Below are 20,608 nucleotides of genomic sequence, written 5' to 3'. Positions count from 1 at the left end.
GCATGTGATTCACTTCTATATTCAGTGTATCATGGTCTGAAAAGATAGCTGATACTATTTATATCTTCATAATTCTATTGAGCTATGTTTTGTGGTCTAGCACATGTTCAATTTTGGAAAATGTTCCATGTGCACTGGAGAAGAATGTGTATTCTTTATTTTTGGGTTGTAATGACCTGTACAGGTCTATAAACCCTCTCTCTTCTATTTCTTCCTTCAAAGCCAATGTTTCCTTGCTGATCTCTGTTCTTCTTGATCTATCCAGAGGTGATAAGGTGATGTTGAAGTCTCTGGGTACTATTGTGTTGCTACTAATGTCCTCCATAAAATCTGTTAGCAGTTGTTTTAAATATTTAACTGATCCTTCATTAGGTGCATATACATTTAAAAGTGTGATTTCTTTCTGTTCTATGTATCCCTTGATAAGTAGAAAATAGCCTTCACTGTCCTAATCTTTTTCAACCTGAATTTTATGTTGTCGGATATTAGCATGGCCACCCCAGCTCTTTTGAAGGAGCTCTTTGCTTGCAGGAGTGTTTTCATCTTTTAACTTTAAGTCTGTGTTTGCTCTGACTGTTGTGATGAGTTTCTTGTAGGCAGCCAAATGTTGGGTTCTGTCTCTGAATCTATTTTGCCACTCTGTGCCTCATATTTGGTGAATTTAGATCATTGACCTTGAGATAGATTATTGTTATGGGGTTTTGTGTCATATTTCTGTAAGGATTTGTTTTGCTTATAGGGTTTGTCTTGCTTTATAGTAGCCCCTTTGGCTCTTCTTTTAGGTTTGGTTTTGAATCTATGAATTTCCTGAGCTGCTGTTTATCCACAAAATAGTGTACCGTACCTTTGAGTTTGAGTGAGAGTTTAGCCGGATAGAGTATTCTTGGTGAAGCATTCATTTCAGTGAGTTTCTTCACTATATCCTACTTTTGGGCTTGGAGGATTTCCTCTGATAGGTCTGCTGTGAATCTCAGGTGTGCTCCTTTGTATGTGCTTTTCTTCTTTGACCTTGCTGCTTACAATATTGTGTCTCTATTCTTAGCGTCCATCATTCTAACTATGAGTGTTTTTGTTAGAGTCTCTTTTAGCTGGCACCATTTGGGCTCCTTGAGTCTGAATGGATGCATTGTCCGGCTTTGAGAGCTTCTCAACAATGATTTGTTTAACTGTGGCTTTTTCATTGGGACTGTTTTCCTTACTTTCTGGTACTCCAATGATTTTAATGTTGTTTCTCTTGGAATCATCTCCTAGGACTCTGATTCGCTCTAGAGCTTTTTTGAGGTCTCCTGCCATTGTTTGTTGTTGCCTTTAGCTTGGTGCAGCTGATCTTCCAGCTCACTGATCTTCCAGCTCACAGTCTTCAGCTGTGGCCATTCTACTGTTGAGGTCACAAACTGAGTTTTTTATTTCATCTACCAAATCTTTGATTCGTAACATTTCTGTGTGTAGTTTTCCAATTTCTACTTTCATTTCTTCCTGTATTTTCTCGATTGTTTCTCTCAAGTCCTCCTTTAATTTACAGGATATCTGTCTCACTGTTTCATTGAGTTCATTGAACATCTTCATTACTTCATATCTTAATTATTTCTCAGAGAGGTCACTTAGGTGAGTAGCACCTAATGAGGCTTCTGGACTCTTTTCATCATCCTGCCCTCGTGATGGGGATTTGCATTGTTTCTTCATGTTGGCGAGGAGGTATGGAGACTGAGATATTACATGAGATTGCTGGTATGAGTAAACTACCTGCGGTCACGTGATCGCCCACCTGCCCAAAATTAGGCCACACCCAGTTCTGCAAAGGCCATGTCCACTTCTGAGAGGCCACGCCCCCTACGGGCACCTGATATGGGGGGGTGTACAACCTGGGGGAGAAGAAGACCGGGCACAGCCTTGGGGATGAACAGGAAGAGGCGCAGGAGTGATGAGCATCCCAGGGTCCTAGAGGACACCTGGGGCATGTATGCGGGTAAAGCCAAGTCCAAGGTTTGAATGACTAACCTGGGAAAGGAAGAAGGCTGGGTATAGCGTTGGGGACAAACAAAGGGAGGCTCAGGGATGGTGAGCACCCCAAGGTCCTAGAGGTCGCCTGGCGTGCGTATTTGGGGAAAGCCAAGTCCCAGGTTCAAATGACTCACCTGAAAGAGGAAGAAGATCGGTCCTATACACTATACATTTATGAGTAAATTCTCAAAGTCTGTTTTTTTGTAAGAAAAAATAACAGAATCTGAAATTTTTTGAACCGTGGAAAAAGGCAAGCTTTATTATAAAAAATAATACTAGAGGTAACTCATTTTTTTGGGTGGTATTTTTTGGGGGAGGGTGGGCACATCCAGTGATAATTGTTTATATAATTGAAAGAAATTTTAGATAAAAATACCTTTATAATTTCCCATAATCAATGCCCTCTGGAATAGGTACTGTTAGTCACCATAGCTGACTTGTGTGATAGCTGAGGAATGAACAAATTCAGATAGCTAGATACAGAGCTAAGAATCTAACCAATCAGTTTAATTTCTAGATAGATTCCAATCTATGAACTACATACCATGCTACTTGTCTCAATAAATTGTAGCCTGCATTATTTTTAATGATGCTGTTATATGATTTTTTAAAAATGTTGTTTTGTTTGGGAGCTACAGCTGAATGTACTTACAGTTTACTTGGGCTCTGAGCTCAGGTATCATATTCCTGGTCAGCTTGGGGGACCATGTGGGTGGGATGCCATGAATTCAATCTCAATCTGCTACATGAAAAACAAGTGCTCTACATGCTATATTATATCATCCATGCCCTGTTAGATGATTTCACATTATACTGTCATTTCTACCCAACATTTCCTTTTTTGGAATAATTGTATATACTCATCCATATTCCTTAATTTATAGCCAATTCTTGGAGCTAAATCATTCATTATGGAACTCTTCTCTTTCTTATGATCTTTAGTTGTCATTTAACCTTATCTAAGAACAGTATTCTCCCACCTTCTATAGAATTGGCAAGAAAAAGAGAGTTGGCAGAAATCTTACTTTGTGAGGGATACAGATTTTGATTTTTATAAAATGTAGCTAATAACAAATTTTCTGGGGAATCAATTGCTAAAACCATAACATTAAATTGTAATGTATTTGCAAAGCCACTGTGTTATTGGAAGAGGGATGAAGCTATAACTTATAATATCATATAGCTCCAGGTAAGACATAAAATAGTTGACTAAACATGTGCAAAAATATTTATAGCATTACTAATTATAAGAGTCAGGGAAAAAAGAAAGTTATACCAAATGAAAGCTAATAGCAAAATGGATTAATAAATTTTATATTCATGGAAAAGCCTATTACAATGAAAATAGATGAACTGTACACTTTACAACACACATGAATCTCATAAAAATAATGCTGAACAAAAGGATATAGTATACAATTTTCCCTTTAAGGCCTTTAACAGTCAAATATCTGATTTTAGGAGATTGGGAAAAGTTTTATATATTAGAGTGAAATTAGTCACTGAGAGGTAGGATGAAAGGATTACTGAAACTGTCAGTACTTTTGTTCTGGGTGCTGTTTATCTGAGTACTAACATGATATTTCTAGGTATACGTGATGGCTTATGGACAATATTGTTTGCATTTTCTACTAACTACAAATTTACTTTTATAAAAAATGGAGGAAAATAAATATAAATGGACGTCTCCATTGTCACTATCAGCTCACAAAGTCTCTTAGTTGCAATTAGTCCAATCTTTTTGTATTTTAACACACTGGTAACAAATTTAAAATAGAAATTATGTACTGGCACACTTCACTGTGGATGATGAAGTAGGTCCTACTGTCACTCTAGAAGAAAGCCAAAAGTCTTCCAGTAGCCTTCACATTTATTTACTATCTTGTGTCCAGAAATATAAAAACCTCTTCTACTAATTTCCTTTTGGTTCCCCTAACTGCAGCAATATGTATATCCCTGTGGTCCCTAGGATAAGAGATCTAAGCTTACTGATGCAACAAGACTTTTCTTGTATTCTATCTTCTTTATAAACTTTTCTTCCCTCTTTATCAAAAAAACTCATCATCATCTTTAAAATCCTGGATCAATGTACATTGTCTAAGATACTACTTAAATACCTAATACAAGTGTGTGTATTACTCTCCTCCATAACTCTGTATCTTATGATAATTTTTTCCTGATAACAAAATGTCTTTTGTTTCTGATAGATTTGTTAAATACCATTGACAGTACTTGTTAAATATAACAGAAAAATCTAGTCATATCCTATAAGTTACTTCCTACTTAGACTAAAAAATTGGGCCTGAAGGAGAGATAGAACAACTAGTAGGGCATTTGTCTTGAAGGAAGCTGACCCAGTTTCATTTCCCAGTACCCTGTATGATCCCCCCCCATAAATCCTACCAACAATTATCCCTGAGAACAGAACCAGAAATTATGCTAATTAACACATCTTCCAGTGCCATAAAAGTTCTGAGACAGACTATACAAGACCAAAATGTAGGCAGACATGAATTAAAATACATTTACCCACAGGAGGTAACTTTCTATAAATCCCTCCACAATGGCATAAACAGTCCACTCCTTACTCACTAGAACCTAAAACATGAGTTCACCTTTCTCTAATAAACCTTTCCTTGTTATATGAGATTTGTGGATAGTTTACCCAACGATATCAGTCTTCTGCAGATTCCCAAATTATGTTTGTGAGAGAAGTAGGGTGAGAAAGGCAAGAGCCATGATAGAGAGTGGTATACCGCCCCCTACTTGACCCACCTCAGTCTCCTTAGGGTAGTGTTTGCTTTTTTGTAGTAGTAGTAGTAGTGGGGGAGTTTAACTGGTAATGTCTTCCAGGAGTAGTTGCACAGCCTGGGTGATAAGTTCTCAACAGTCATATTGGACTACCATTAATCTACACCTGAAGTCCACTTGATCTACATGGGGTAGGAACTGGATTCACATTACTTACTTAAATAACCAACATCTATTGGTGAGTCATGATCTCAGCCTTGAGCTAGGGATTGCTTTTTTCAAAAAAAAAAAAAAAAAAAGACAGTCAGCCCTGACCTCTGCCCAGGTTTCCATCTCCATCATCTACTTTTTCAGTAAGGAATTTCAGGAGAAGATGAATTGTGAAGTCAAATAGTTATATTTAGAGACTCCCATTAAAGAGAAAACAGGGCTTAACCAGAAAAGAAATGCCTGGCGTGAAGCTTGTGCTACAGTAGGAGCTGAAGTGTGGAGCACCAAGTTACGTTAAATCTCCAAACAGAGAGTCAATCAGAACGTAGATCGGGATGGCTGGAGGTGAGATTTTGCAGTAGATAAAATTAAGTCCTCAACAAAACTTACTCTCTTCCCTGAGTAGAGATCTATGGACTCACTCCTCTCTCAGTAGAGCTGAGCGCCCCAGAAACACGAGCAGGTACAGGCAGGCCACCTGGGCACTAATAGGGGCAGAATAGATGGCACAGCGCAGTGGGCAGAGACTGGAGAACGTTTACAGGGGAGAGAGGAAAAGGGAAAAGAGAGGGAAGTCATTCTCGGGACAGGCAGCATGAGATAAGGCTCTGTCCTCCTTTGTGGGAGGCAAGTAGACTGTGTGGAGCAGAACAGGGAAGTCGTTCACAGGAACAGGACCTGATCATCACTCACGGGTAAAAGAGAGACCTGGACATCTGAGAAGGGACCAGGACTTATCAGCTTTATCTCTATAATAAACTCTAACTTTTTAACTACTAAGTTTGTATGCAAATCTTTCATACAATTCTCAAGAGCCCACCATTGCAGGAAAATCTACTTTTGCATTAACACTTGTCTTTGCAAAGTTTTTTTTTAGAGGTCTGACCCAACAGCCCTTACTTGGGACTTTCTATGTAGTTAAAGCCTACTGTTAGATTATTGTCAAGTGAAAGAAATTTGAACTTTCTGAGGTCTTATTTTTTCAAGGCAGGTCCTGCCTTCATACTGTTTGGACTATTTTAGAACTGGGGACCAAGTAACTCTTTAAAACACACCGTGGTTATAGTCGTTTCTGAAGAACTCATTGCCATGCGTGCCTTATCTACCTGCCCACTTACTTGTGTCAGTGGCGGTGCCTGAACTCGAAATGCTTTTCTGTTGTATGGGAAAGAAGCTAAAGGCCCTTTAACTGGAGAAGAGGTTACAGAACGCAACATTTCTTTAGCCCTATGTCTTCCAATATGTTGTATAATTTATCATTATTTTGTTTATTTTCTTTTCTCAGTCAGTCATCATCTGTCTCACCTCATAAAGATGGACCCTTGGGGAAAACCTTCCGAAAGAAACTATAAGCTAACCTCAAAAATCATGATAAATATACTATGTCAGAGAACAAAACAAATTATACCAAACTCCTCTGGGTTCCTTACAGTCTGGGTAAATAATCATAAAAAGCATTAACTATACTGATAAGAATAAAGAAATCAAATGTATCAATAATATGTATGCTTCTTGTACACCTGGGACATTATCAACCAAAGCCTTAGAAACTGTGGTCCTAGAAACCATACAAAATTGTTAGTTTAACTAAAACAAGATATTTGAAAGGAGAAAGGTAATGTCTGTCAGGAGGAGTTTACCCATAAAAGGCACAGTGGAACTATTTAAGATCAACCTTCTTCATTTTGCATTGTTTCACTTAAGGGAGAGTTTACGTGTAAGCAGCTTATGGAAATGGCGATCTCCATTCAGCCTCAGGTTCCTGCCTATAAAAAAGTATTTTTTTTTTTGTCAGAAAAGTATTGAGGGTGTGATATTTTAGTTTCCCTAAAAAAACTTCTTCAGTTTTCAACTCAAGTTAGAAATGAAAGAATGAAAGCAGCCTATTTGGAGACAGCTGATTTGTATAAGATTTGACAAACAAAGACAATACGGTAACTTGGATCCCTAGAACTTTTCATAAAATTTTTAAGAGCTCTCATTTACATATATGTGTACGAATTTATTTCTTCTCTTCATCTTGTTGCCATTGCTTTAATGTCCTCAGGGGTCTCGTACTTGGCTACAGTACTCACACACAGTAGTGACAGTACATGCAGATCGCACACTTCTGCCAAGGGAGCACAAAAGCAGTATGGCTGCTAACAGTCAGTATATATGGAATACAAGAGAGAAAATCAAGGCCAAATGCTCTACCCTAAAATATATCTCAGAACCTCCACAATAGATTTTGAGAACTCGTGAAAGAATAACCTTTCAGTCAAATAAATATAATAATATATTAAAAGTGACTGCAATGAGTGAACAATTGATATGTAAAAGAAAAGTGAAGGGGGGTATATTGGGGTTCTTGGTGGTGAAAAATGAGTACTGGTGAAGGGAGAGGTGTTTGATCATTGTGTGACTGAGACTTAAACCTGAAAGCTTAGTAACTTTTCCCACAGTGATTCAATAAATAAATATAAAAAGAAAAATAAATAAAATAAAATAAAATAAAAGTGAAAGACTAAAGTGAGTGACAAAAAAGAATGTTGAGAAATTATAACGAAAATATTAGGAAAATAGATGATCAAATACATTAACCAAATTATTTATGTAACAAATTCATTAAAATCGAAGGTTTGAGGGCCAAAGTGATAATACAGTGTGTAGGGCATTTTCCTTGCATCTGGCTGACCTAGGTTTTCAATACCTGTCATCGCATATGACCCCCTGAGCTTTCCTGGAGTAATTCCTGAGCACAGATTTAGGATTAAGGCCTGTGCAGCACCAGGTATGAACAAAAGAACGAAAAGCTAAAATATTAAATAAAAGTTGCCTGAAAAGGGGTTTGAAAACAGTTTATGTTAACCAGTTTTATAAAGATAAATATAAAGTGTGTGAAGAATTCAAATGTTTTACTTAGAATTAATTATTTCTATATATCCTTTCTTTATAAGTATAATATGTGTTGCATTATTTCTTTTCAGTATTTTCAAAATTTCTTTTAAAAGTGATAGAGTACACATCTTTTACAAGTGAAACATTATTAAACATTGTAGGCCAAACTTAAGTTATACCTTTAAAATTTTCTGATTGCACAGGAAATCTGGGTTCAAAGCAAATAACACAGCAGGTAGGGTGCTTGCTTTGCATAAAGTTGACCATGGTCTAATGCCTAGCACCACACATGGTACCATGAACACCACTAGCTGTAGCATTTAAATGCTGAGCCAGCAGTAAACCCTGATGATTACTGGTTGTGGCCCTTAAATGAAATTAATTAATAAATAAAACAGAGGCATCTGAAGATGTGTATGACTTTCATAATTCTTACCATTGCATGTTTGTTTTAGATGATACAGACTTTTGCTTTGCCACATATCTCTGTACCTTAAATATATTCATATATATATATATATATATATATATATATATATAGGTAAAGGCACTCCCGTTGATCGTTGATTTGCTGGAGCAGGCCCAGTAACGTCTCCACTGGAGACTTTGTTGTTACTGTGTCTGGCATATCGAATACTCTCGGTAGCTTGCCGGGCTCTCCGAGAGGGGCGGAGGAATCGAACTCGGGTCGGCCATGTTGGCCGCGTGTAAGGCGAATGCCCTACCCGCTGTGCTATCGCTCCAGCTATAATGGTTATCAATTTAGATCACTAAAATTAGGTACCTAGAAGTTATTCCAGAAAATAGAGAAGAAATAAAATTGAATAGATTTTAAAACATTTTAAGTTAAGCTGTGTGCATTTTATAAAATAAAGATGCACTTCATTCTTTTGTAACTGATTTCCTAGTTTTCCTAACATCCAATTTATTACCTGGGAAGTGGAACTAAAAAGATATCACATAAGAAAACAACAATTGATGGGGTCAGGAAGAAAGTATAGTAAGTAAAACACTTAGTTTATATGCTGCTAGTGAGGGTTTGATACCCAGTATTCTATGTGCCCCTTGCTCCATTCATGCAAGGAGAAATCCCAGAGCACAGAGCCAGAAGTAAGCCCTGAACACTAGTGAGTATGACCTCAAAACCAAACAAACAAACAAAAAAACTAAGCCAGAATAGCACATCATAGAATGGTCAATAAGCACCTAGAATTGCCACTATCAAGAAGTATTTTTTTTCTTTTTTGATTTTTTTTGTATTATACCCAGAGGTGCTCAGGGATTGCTTTTTTTTTTTTGGTATTACACCCAGAGGTGCTCCTGGCTCTGCATTCAGGAGTTACTCTTGGCAGTGCTCAGGGAACCACATGTGATGTCAGGGATTGAACCTGGGTCAGTCATGTACAAAATAAATGGTCTAGCTGTTGTACTATCAGTTTAGCCCACATCTGAAAAGTTCTAAGCACAAGAATGAGACATCACCTCACACCAATGGAAATAATCTACATTAATAAGATGCCATAAACTAGTGTTGACTCTGAAAGAAGGGGAAAACCAAAGGAATCCATACACTGTAGTGGGAATATAAACTTGCTCAGTCTGTAAAAAAAAGACCTGAAATTTATAAAAATATTTAAAATAGATCTACCATGTGATCCAATAATTCTGCTCCTGGGTATCTATGCAAAGAACATAAAAACACTTATTCAAAAAGATATATGCACATGGAAGTTGTTATTTATCAGAGCTAAGATATGGAAACAGCTCAAGTGCCTAATGACAGATGAGTGGATAAAGATTATGTGCTACATCAACACAAGAAACTATTTCTCAGACTAAGAAAATGGGAAATATTTCTTCTGAAACAACAATGATGGATTCTGTTAAGTGAAGTGAGTCAGAAGGAGAAATGTGATACACACACACAAACACACACAGACATACACACAAATATATATACATACATATATATAGCTAGGGAAGGTCCTGATAGCTCTCCCCATCATGCCTGGGTTCAGAAAGCCCCCGGGTCATTCCCCCAACCAGGGCAGCCGTGTCATGGGACAGATGGAGGAGGAAATGAGGGCCAAGCCTGTGGATTGATCAGATGCCATTTATTTCATTTTCCCCAACCACCCGTTCCAGTTTCTCTGAGCCTCCCATTCTAGTCTCACACTGCCGCTCACACCTGTCTCCTCCTGTCTCTCCCACTCATCTTTTTGCACTCCATCTCACAACCTGGGCTCTCTCCCAACTCCCCAGCACTGGGACAGACACTATACCCAGTTAGGTAGCAAAATCAGCATAAGAAAACCTTTCCTGATGCCCATCAGGCTCAAGGGTAGAAACACCACCTAGGGGTATTCCTCATCTCCTTAGTCCAATAACTTAATTAATACTTAATTAACATCTTAATTCTACTTCTTAATATTAGTTATTTTTGTATGAATACAGTAAGAGATACACTGAGACTTGTAGAGCGGCTCTCCTGGGAACATCTCACCACAGACTCAGACTACAGTCCTCCGGCCAGATTAATCTTTCCTAACACTAGCAGGGCCCGAATCTAGTTATTACTTTTTGGATCATGACAGAATTTGTCCATGACCATGCTCTTATCTTATAGTTAAGCATAATGGCACTTTGGTCAGGCCCATCTCAATGCCAGAATAGCACATAGCTCACCGCTTGCCCTGGGTCCATCCAGTCCCTTGTCGGGATGCAGCTTTTGGGGTGCTAGGAAGTAAGGGTATCTGAGGCTTAAGTCAAGAGAACAGAGATCCAGGAGGTAAATATCATTCAGAGTCAACTCTCACTTTACAAAAGCATAGCATTTACTGTATTCTTGTATCCTTACAAAAAGGACATTGCTCTGAATTAACTATGCAAAGGACTTAAGGAGAAGAGAAAAACAATATTTACAGGTCAACAGAACACACAGAAAGAAGTTACAAATAAACACAGAGGAATGAAAGCACTGTGATGGGAGTAAAGCAAGAATCCTAAGCTCTGTGCAACAAGGCAGAAAGGACAAACCAATGTTATCCTACATATATATGCATATCTCTATCTATCTATCTATCTATCTATCTATCTATCTATCTATCTATCTATCTATCTATACACACACACACAACCCAGGAGAATAAATCAAACAAAATGAAAGTGAACACAGGATTAAATGAATCTAGAGTGATAGGGATAGGAGTATAAGATGCATGAGGGAGCCTAGTAGACAGTGGTGGAAGCATACAGAACCTTAACATACAGATATTTAACATAGGTAGGATATGGTCAGGTATGTTTTGAAGAGGTGTGATTTTATACCATGCATAACTTTCAAATAAATTAAAAACTTCCAAATACTCAAATGTTTTCAAGAGTATGTGTTATGTAATAAGTGTAATGTGAAAATGTAGTGTATTATTTGGTAATTTCTCTTTCTCTCATTAATTTTTATGTGTTTTGGTCTCTCCCCTTTTTTTCCTTTTTTATTTAATTTCTCACTTCCCTTACTATCAAATTATGGGTATGAAGCTCAGTGCTACTAGAATGTAACATTACTTTTAATATGCAAAACACCAAAGATAAGCCCATGTCAAATAGATCAAAAGGATGGAATAAAAGATGAGTGCATTTTCTACTTTTCCCCGATATATATATATATATATATATATATGTGTGTGTGTACATTATAAGCATATATATTAGCATAGTTGGTATAACATGATTATGATTTTATATAAATATATATATATATATGTTGTACTTTTTGGGTCACACTCAGTGATGAACAAAGGTTACTCCTGGCTCTGCACTCAGGAGTTACTCCTGGCAGTGCTCGAGGAACCATATGGGATGCAGGGAATTAAACGCTGGTTGGTCACAAGCAAGGCAATCACCCTACCCACTGTGCTATTGCTCCAGTCCCTAGATTAATGTTTATGCTTTTACTATACCAAATTACTACACTTCCACCACCACCAAGGAATAAAAATGACAAATTTGCTTTAAATTCTTACTATGTTTAAATGTAAGTAATGCTGATAAGAATTTTAGTTACTTTGAGTATTCAAAAATCATATTTGGTGCTGATTCTTTGAGTGGGTAACTAAAACGTATTCTCTCTTCAAGGTGATTGGTTTAAGCAATGCTTTTTTTTTTTAGGATGGAAACAACAGACTGGACTTAGAGATTACTCCTGGCTTTGTGCTCAGGGATCACTCCTGGTGGGACATGTGGTTGTCAGATCTCAGTGCCAGAGCTCAAATCTGGGTCAGTTTGTGTAAGGCCTTACCCATTACACATCCATCTGGCCTGCCTTAAGTTATGTTTTTTTGCTTTTCTTTTCTTTTTTTACTTTTAAATTTATTTAGATTGTCGAGAGATATTAAATGATGAATGGAGTTTGGATACATGATGCACTTTAGGATAAAAACGTATTTGTTTTCAACTAGCTCTGCCAAACTGCCAGTTTCTTCACTATACTGAGCAACAGCTGTAAACTGACAACAGGTATCCACAAACTGAGGTTGAACTCAGATAAAGTGTGTAAGGGAATGTTAATTTCCAGGAAGATAACAAATGAAGTATAAATACTAGCTATTTTTAGAAAGAACATATGTCGAACCCAATTTATACAAAGATACACTATTTTGTGTCTTATATTCACCAGTAAACTATAAGCAAATACATAAAGCAAACTTTTCATATGCATTTCTAAAAATATTTACCAATAATCAGCATATTAAGAGAATGCTTAAGTTGGCACTTTTATTTTTGAAAGTGTTCCTCTGCCATCAGCACTTCACATGCACTACAAAGTGAATAAATACAACATATCTCTCCCGAGTGCTGATTGAACACTCTATTTGATAGTTAAAGATGCCTAGTACAAATAGGTAGAATAAATTTAAATATGCACAAACCATCATTAATTTCAATATATATGCAGATTATTCTAATATCTTAATAGCCACAAACTATTCCAAGTCTAGATAACTTTAAATTCTTCTTTTGGTCTTCTTAGAATTTCAGTTGGCACCATACCAGGTATTTCTGAGTCTCAAGTGACCTAATTCCTTCTAATTAAATCTCATTATGGGACCAGAGATGTGACACAAAGTAGTAGAATACATACCTTTCAGATGGAGTTAGAAGATATGCATGGTTCATGGCACTCTCTGATAATAGGCAGCCCGCAAACGTTTCCTGGAATGGTCCTTTCCCCCTTAATACACCTGGCTTTTACCCCCAACCACCCCAAAAGTCAGTTCGGTTATGTTTTGCATTTTAGATGTACTGTTTCTTTTGTGTAGCATCTCATTCTAGATAGGCGATATCTCCTTTCTATATTTAATAACATAAAGCATGGAATACTCAGTACTGCGCATGTGTATATTTGCTAGACTTGTGTGATTTTGCTGAAATATGGTTGGGCAGCATTTAGGAGGCACAGAGGTTACATCATGGTTGCACAAAACTCTCCAAATTGAGTCTTTAATATATTCTTGGTTAGAGTATGCTTTGGCCAGACTTCCGCTTGGCCTTGACCTGGTTACTTTGCACTCTAAAAAGCCCAGCTTTAAATTCTCCTTCTCACCACTACCCAGATGCTTCTTCCTCAGCCCTTTTCCCGCTGGCCTTTTTCCCTTTCTCACTGAGCACAAGTTGTGCCTGCCAATGTCATCAGCAGTCCTTGAGCTTTTCCTGTTCTTCCTAGCTTCCTGCCAACATTTGTACCCCCAGGCTTCTCCCTTCCTCCCCAAACAACTTATCAAGGTATTAAAACACACCTATTTCTTTTTCTATTATAATTTAAATGTCCTGAAGTTGTGGACATTTTGTCTCCATATATTATGCTCACTCTGCTATGTGTGGTAGAGTCAAAGGTCACTTATTTCCATGAAAATCCACTGATTAAAATTATGTAAAAAGAAAAAACAAAAAAGAAGTCTATTTAAAGTGTCTATCTAAGAGGGATAGACATAAAAAGATTGCATTCATCTGGGGGACATAAAGTAACAAAATAGGAGATTAATACCCAAGAACAGCCGAGATCAGTACCAGGAGGATTACTCCATGGCTTAGAGGCCAGCCTGGCATTCTAGGGAAAAGGGCAGCTCAGATAGAGAAGGGAGCACGAAATAAAGGGTGTTTGGAGGATCCTCCCAGGATGGGAGATGCATGTTGAAAGTAGACTATGGACCAAACATGATTGCCACTCAAGGCCTCTTTTGCAGACCACAACACCCAAAAGGAGAGAGAAAACAAAAGGGAATGCCCTGTCACAGAGTCAGGGTGGCCTGGGGGGGATGCGGGTGGGAGGGATACTGGGATCCATGGTGGTAGAAAATGGGCACTGGTGGAGGGATGGCTATTTGATCATTGTATAATCAAAACACAAGCACAAAAATTTATATAAGTCTACAACTATACCTCATGGTGTTTCACTAATAAATATATATATATATATATATATATATATATATATATATAAAGTATCTAAAGTGTATTACTTAAAGTCCATTTAAAGTGTCTATCTAAAGAAAGTCTATCTAAAGTTTTTGATTTGTTGTATTAGGTGTCAGAAGTGCTGTTTGAGGAAACTTTCCTCAAATTAACAAATACATATAATGGAAAACAATCTAACATAAAATCTTCATTGTAAAATCTGACCGTTATGATGGTGGGGTACATTAAGACACAATAGTCTTATACAACCTTAAATATTGTATGTTGTTAAAATCAGAGATTTTAGACCTTTGCTCTCTACAGAGTGGTGCTGACAAATCTCTCTTTCTCTTGGAATTCAACCACAGGATTAAGACTCATAACTACTCTGGGACCTAGACCATGTGCACACATTTAATTAGTTATCAAGACTCTCTTGATAACATATTCCAAATTTCTGCCAGAAACTCTTAGTTTGTCTCTAAGTAAAGACTCTAGAAACAGTTGTAACAAGGTGTTAGTCAAACATGGGCTGCAGAGGGACAAACAGAGTTCTAGTTTCCTGACATACTCGATTTCTATTTTAACGAACTACTGAGATTTAGAAGTATTGTTTATAAATGTATATACTTTGGAATATTGGAATTCAAACGCAGATTTGCTTCTTGAGAATTTGTGTCACCTGGGAAAAGTCACCTAACATCTTTTATCTCATACTTTTTCAAAATAGTTATCACTCCCATAGAAAGTATTCAAAAATTTTACTTACTATTATAGGTTCGATTCCTCTGCCCCTCTTGGAGAGCCCAGCAAGCTAACAAGAGTATCCTACCCACATGACAGAACCTGCAAAGCTCCCCTTGACGTATTCAATATGCCAAAACAGTAATAGCAAGACTCACAATGGAGATGTTACTGGTGCCCTCTAGAGCAAATTGATGAACAATGGGAGGACAGTGACAGACAGTTCTATTAATAGTTATTGAATAATTCACATGTCCTTTTGAAGATATGTATTAAAACATGATAGACAGAGGCTATGCCTAGAAATAAAAAATTGACCTATCATCATTTTTTGTGTAGGATTGGGAGCGTGGGGAACATAACCAACTCAGGGCTTAATCATTTCTCTATGCTTTGGAATGACTCTCAGGACCTATATGTAGTGACAAAGACTAAACCAGAAATGACTGCATGTTCTGACTTATAACAGGAATCACTGTTGCTGAATTTAGGGGAGAATATCTGGGGTTCCAGGGACTAAACCTGGACTGGCTGAGGGCAAGGAAACTACCTCACCCACTGTACTACCACTCTGGTACCTTTGTCTTAAAATTTAAAATTATTTTTGTTTCCTAAAAATTGTTTTTAGGTTAGTTATTGGTAGTTGTTGAATAGCAAGTCTCCATTTCGAGGCAGAAGGGAATTAAATGAAAAGTACAATCATGAAAAAAAACATTGCTTAAGACATTCTGAAGATAGTCACAGAACCGGGGTGCAAACATAGACAAAACAACTTAGCCATGGTGCACACTTTGACAGGTTCCTTTGTCCAGATACAAAATCCAGATACAAAATGAAACATGAATAAAATAAATATATAACTCTGAGTAAGGATAATAAACACAGGTAAAGACTTTTTGTTCTTACTGGATGCAGATGATGGACACCAAATACCAGTCTGCAACCGTGATATCAGAGGGAAAGCGTCAACAATTACTTATCTACAGGACACATACTGAAAACATAAGAGAAATGCATGGCAGTAATATGTATAACAATACCTGTCTACCATATTTTGACATTAGGTCAACTATATAGGAAATCAAAATTCTAATGTTTAGGAGAGTGTGGCAAACTCTTTGTTCTGTCTTTCACATACCCAATTTTTCTGCACCATTTTCTTTCCTAGTAATAAACTACAATCCTTTCAGGGAATTATTTTACAAACCCAATTTTCAGACCCCAATCCCAATATCACGGTAATGTGATAGAATAAAAGGAGAAATCATGTAAGGATATAGATGAGATGGCCTGTTTTGTTTCCCTCTTTGTCTCTTTCTCTGTCTCTTTCTCAGTCTCTCTATTTTTGTCTTCTTGTTTCCTTTTCTCCTTCCTTCTTTGTCTCCTTCCTTCCTTCCTTCCTTCCTTCCTTCCTTCCTTCCTTCCTTCCTTCCTGCCTCTCTCTATTTTTTGTTTCTCTGTTTCTTTCTTTGTTTCCTTCTTCCTTTCTTCCCTCCTTTCTTTCTTTCTTTCTTTCTTTCTTTCTTTCTTTCTTTCTTTCTTTCTTTCTCTTTCTCTCTCTCTCTTTCTTTCTTTCTCTCTCTCAGAAAAAAATAGAAATATCTTTTCTGGACTTCTTAAATATTATACAATATATTGAGTCTTCCACGTATATTGGTAGCTATTCTATCTTTCACTCCATTCTGGACAAATGGTGCTCATGCTGCTTGAGTAGAGAGTCTGAAGAAGACAACCAATTTTGACTTAAGCATCTTTTCTCATCTGATCTACTCTTGGATCCACTGCTCTTAACACTTCTTTTATGAAGCAATGAAAGCATGTAGAGAGCCTGGAGTCCTCTTTGTTTAGCTTTTTCCTGTGTGAATGCTTCCTCTGTTAGTGCTGGAGCAGCTCTTAGTCTACAAATTAGGGCAAACTATAGAAGTTATTTCTATTTGCTATTTTTATACCAGATAATATGAACTAATTCCACCTCTGTCTACTCCTTCTTACCCAAACTGAATATTTTTGTTTCTAATTATTTTCCATTTGGATTGGAGATGAATATAAAATACCTTTATATTTCAATCATTTTAAACGTGGTGTGTGTGTGTGTGTGTTTTTGTGTGTATTCATGTGGTTGTACGCAAGTGTGTATTGTTGGTGTATGTGCGCGTGCGCACATGTGTGTGTGTGTGTGTGTGTGTGTGTGTGTGTGTCTGGTTAATCCAAAACAGATACTGGTCAAATAGAAGAAAAATATGCACATGCTTATCATGGCTTTATGTGTTCTGCATTAAGCATACCATACCATTCTTCCCCTTTTCTTCCTCTTTTTATTAAAACTCACATAAACCTAATGAGCTATGTTATCAACACTGCACAAAGCTCCCTGTTCTAATGACAGTGTTGAGTTTTATAAAAATACTTTAAAATAGCAATTGTCCAAAGCATCTTCAAAGTTAACCACCAGGAGAGACTGCACACTGTATTCCCATTTCAAGGAGAGCTCAGGCACCCTCACAAGTATCTTGAACAAATCTAGATGAGCAAACTCTTTCTTCTCTGTGAACTGCTTTCACTTAAAGTGCCTGAAAATGCATGAATAAATTATTATCCTCTAAAGAATACATATATTTTTCATGCCTTTGTGTCCTTACACAGTCTTTGAATGTGGAAGCGTTAGGGCTCGAGAACTACTTAGAAGCGCTTGAATTTTGGTAGAATTGACTTACCAAATCAATTCTTTAATTTGGTATTTTCTAAATAGCATGACACAATATGTTAGAAGTTTAAAATCAATTTATTGTTCATAAGAGCATCTGAATTTATTTTTAGATCAGAGTTCAATATTTATTTTTGTTATTGTTTGGTTGTTTTGGGGTCTGTCACTAGTGCATTTCAGTGGAGAATGCTTGCTAGATATTGAACCTGGGCCTTCCACATGCAAAGAAAGCACTCTCGGTCTCTAAGTTATCTCCCTAGTTTCATCAAGTTTTAAGAATTAATATCTTAAGATCAGGGATGGGGTTCAATAGTAGTTCTCATGTCTTACATGTTGAAGTCCTTGTTTCAAATTAAAAAATGTGTTTTATTTCTGTGCTACATCTGGCTCTGTCTGTCTTTTTTTTAATTATTTATTTATTTATTTATTATTTTTAGTGAAACACCATGAGGTACAGTTGTAGATTTACAATTTTTTGTGCTTGGGTTTCGATTATACAATGATCAAACACCCATCCCTCCACCAGTGCCCATTTTCCACCACCATGGATATTTCTCAACATTATACCTGCTTTGTCTATTATCATTATTTAGTACTTATAGCCTATAAAAATAAATGCTTTTTTTCTTGATGTAGGGAATAATTCTATCTCCAAATATTTGTCACTCTAAGAAGCTTTGTAGTTAATAGAAAGTCTATATTCATTAGTATATAGTCGAGGTGAAGACAAGGCAAGCAAAGTGATGCTCAATTTTTTTTTACCACAAACATAATTTAGGAAGCGGTGGAGGAAGTTTGAAAATGATAGAATGAAAAGATAGGAAGAAAATGCTAGTGTCAATAAAAATCAGTGTTGTATGTAGACTAGTAAGGAATGCACAATAATAAGAATTGCCACAATATTTTAAGGAACAAAACTAAGAATTAGTTTTGAGTGCTAATGTGTTGGGGGTTTTTTTGTTGTTGTTGCTATTTAATTTACTTATTTATGAGCTCTATTCTCAGTGTCAAAAGAAAAAAATAAAGATCAAACATATTAATTAAAATTTGAATCAGGGAAGGGGCTATGGTGCCGCCAGCAGGTTAACCTGTACCTGTGGGGGTAGCTCATCAGCAGCCTTATGGTGCCTTCAAGCTTCCTGATACCCCCAAATTGCCACTATGACTTTGGCCAGACCCCAACAGCTTGGGCCAAGTTTGCTAATAAATTAAATGGCCAAAAATTAGATATGTGAGAGTCATACCCATAAACCACGTCTGGCTCAGATGTACAAGTCCATTTATTGGCCTTATTTCAGAGAGCTATAAATAAATCTCAAAAGAGGTCAAACGTTGCAGTTAATCTCGGACCTTCGCATGGCTAAACAGACTGGGTTGAATCGAAGGGGGAGCAGGCTAATCGGATGCCCACCTAGAGCCCCTAGCAGTCACTTGCTTCCAAAATCCAAAATTGCTGCTATACCCCCGCCTGCCTCCACCATCTCAGGACAGACCTCACCAAGGTGTAATCTTCTAAAAATTCAGGTATGTGGGTTTTGTGACAGAAATATCCAGGCTTTCTCAGAGTTGAGAAGGGCCACTCCCCCACTTCCCAATACTCCTGGAAGCACTGGCAGTCACCCACACAAACCAACTCCAGCACTACCATGTTAGCTATACTACTGACCTTGCTTCAGACACCCATAAATAATTCTCAAAAAAGATCAAAAGTAATAGTTAATTTTAAACCCGTGTATGGGCTGAAGAGACAGGGATAAATCAGAAGGGGCAGGTTGACCTGGTGTCCATCCATGCAGAGCCCCTGGCAGCTGCTTGTTCCCACAATCCAAAATCGCTGCTATGTCCCTGGCCTGACTCCACCATCTCAGTCAGATCTCACCAAGAAATAATCTGCTGAAAATTCTGTTATGTCGATTTTGTGACTGAAATCTCCAGGCTTTCTTGGGGTCAGGATGGGATACCTCCCCCAACCTCCTTGTACTTCCAGAAGCCTCAGCAATTATACCCACATCCCAAAGTGGCCACCCAATTGAAAAGTTGTCTCAGACTTACCGTCCTGATAAAAATACTGAATACCTTGAACTAACACCATGACTTCTTAATACCTGTATTGCAAAACATAATGCACAAAAGGAAAAAGAGAGAGAGAGCAAGAAGGAAAGTGCCTCCCATAAGACGGAGGCTGGGGGTGGGGGGTGGAGTGTTGGAGAATGGTGGTAGGGAAACAGGACATTTGTGGTGGGAAATGTACACTGGTGGAGGGATGGATACTGGATCATTTTGACTGAAACACAATTATAAACAGCTTTGTAATGGTCTATCTTACAGATATTCTATTAAAAATAGTAATATGGAGTTTATGCCCAATTCAATCAGGTTAATCAATGGCTGAATAAATAGCAGTACACCTAAATTAATAAAAAAATGAAACAGGGAGGGAAACATAGGACATCGATGGTTGGAAATGTATACAGGTAAAGGAACTGTTACTGGAACATTGTATGACTGAAACCCAAACATGAACAACTTTGTAACTGTGTAGTTCATGACGATTCAATTTTTTTTCTTTTTTATATCCCTCCCACCCCCATACCCCCCATCCCACCCTGCCTCTATGGCAGGGCATTCCCTTTTGTTCTCTCTCTCCTTTTGGGTGTTGTGGTCAGCAAAAGAGGCATTGAGTGGCAAACATGTTCAGTCCATAGTCTACTTTCAACATGCATCTCCCCTCCTGGGAGGATCCTCCACACACCCTTTATTTGGTGCTCCCTTCTCTAGCTGAGCTGCCCTTTTCCCTAGAATGCCCGCCTGGCCTCTAAGCTATGGAGTAATCCTCTTGGTGCCGATCTCAGCTATTCTTGGGTA

This window comes from Sorex fumeus, unplaced genomic scaffold (genome assembly GCF_029834395.1).
Source record: "Sorex fumeus unplaced genomic scaffold, SorFum_2.1 ptg000009l, whole genome shotgun sequence".
NCBI lineage: Eukaryota > Metazoa > Chordata > Mammalia > Eulipotyphla > Soricidae > Sorex > Sorex fumeus.
Note: the sequence above shows the minus strand (reverse complement) of the source record.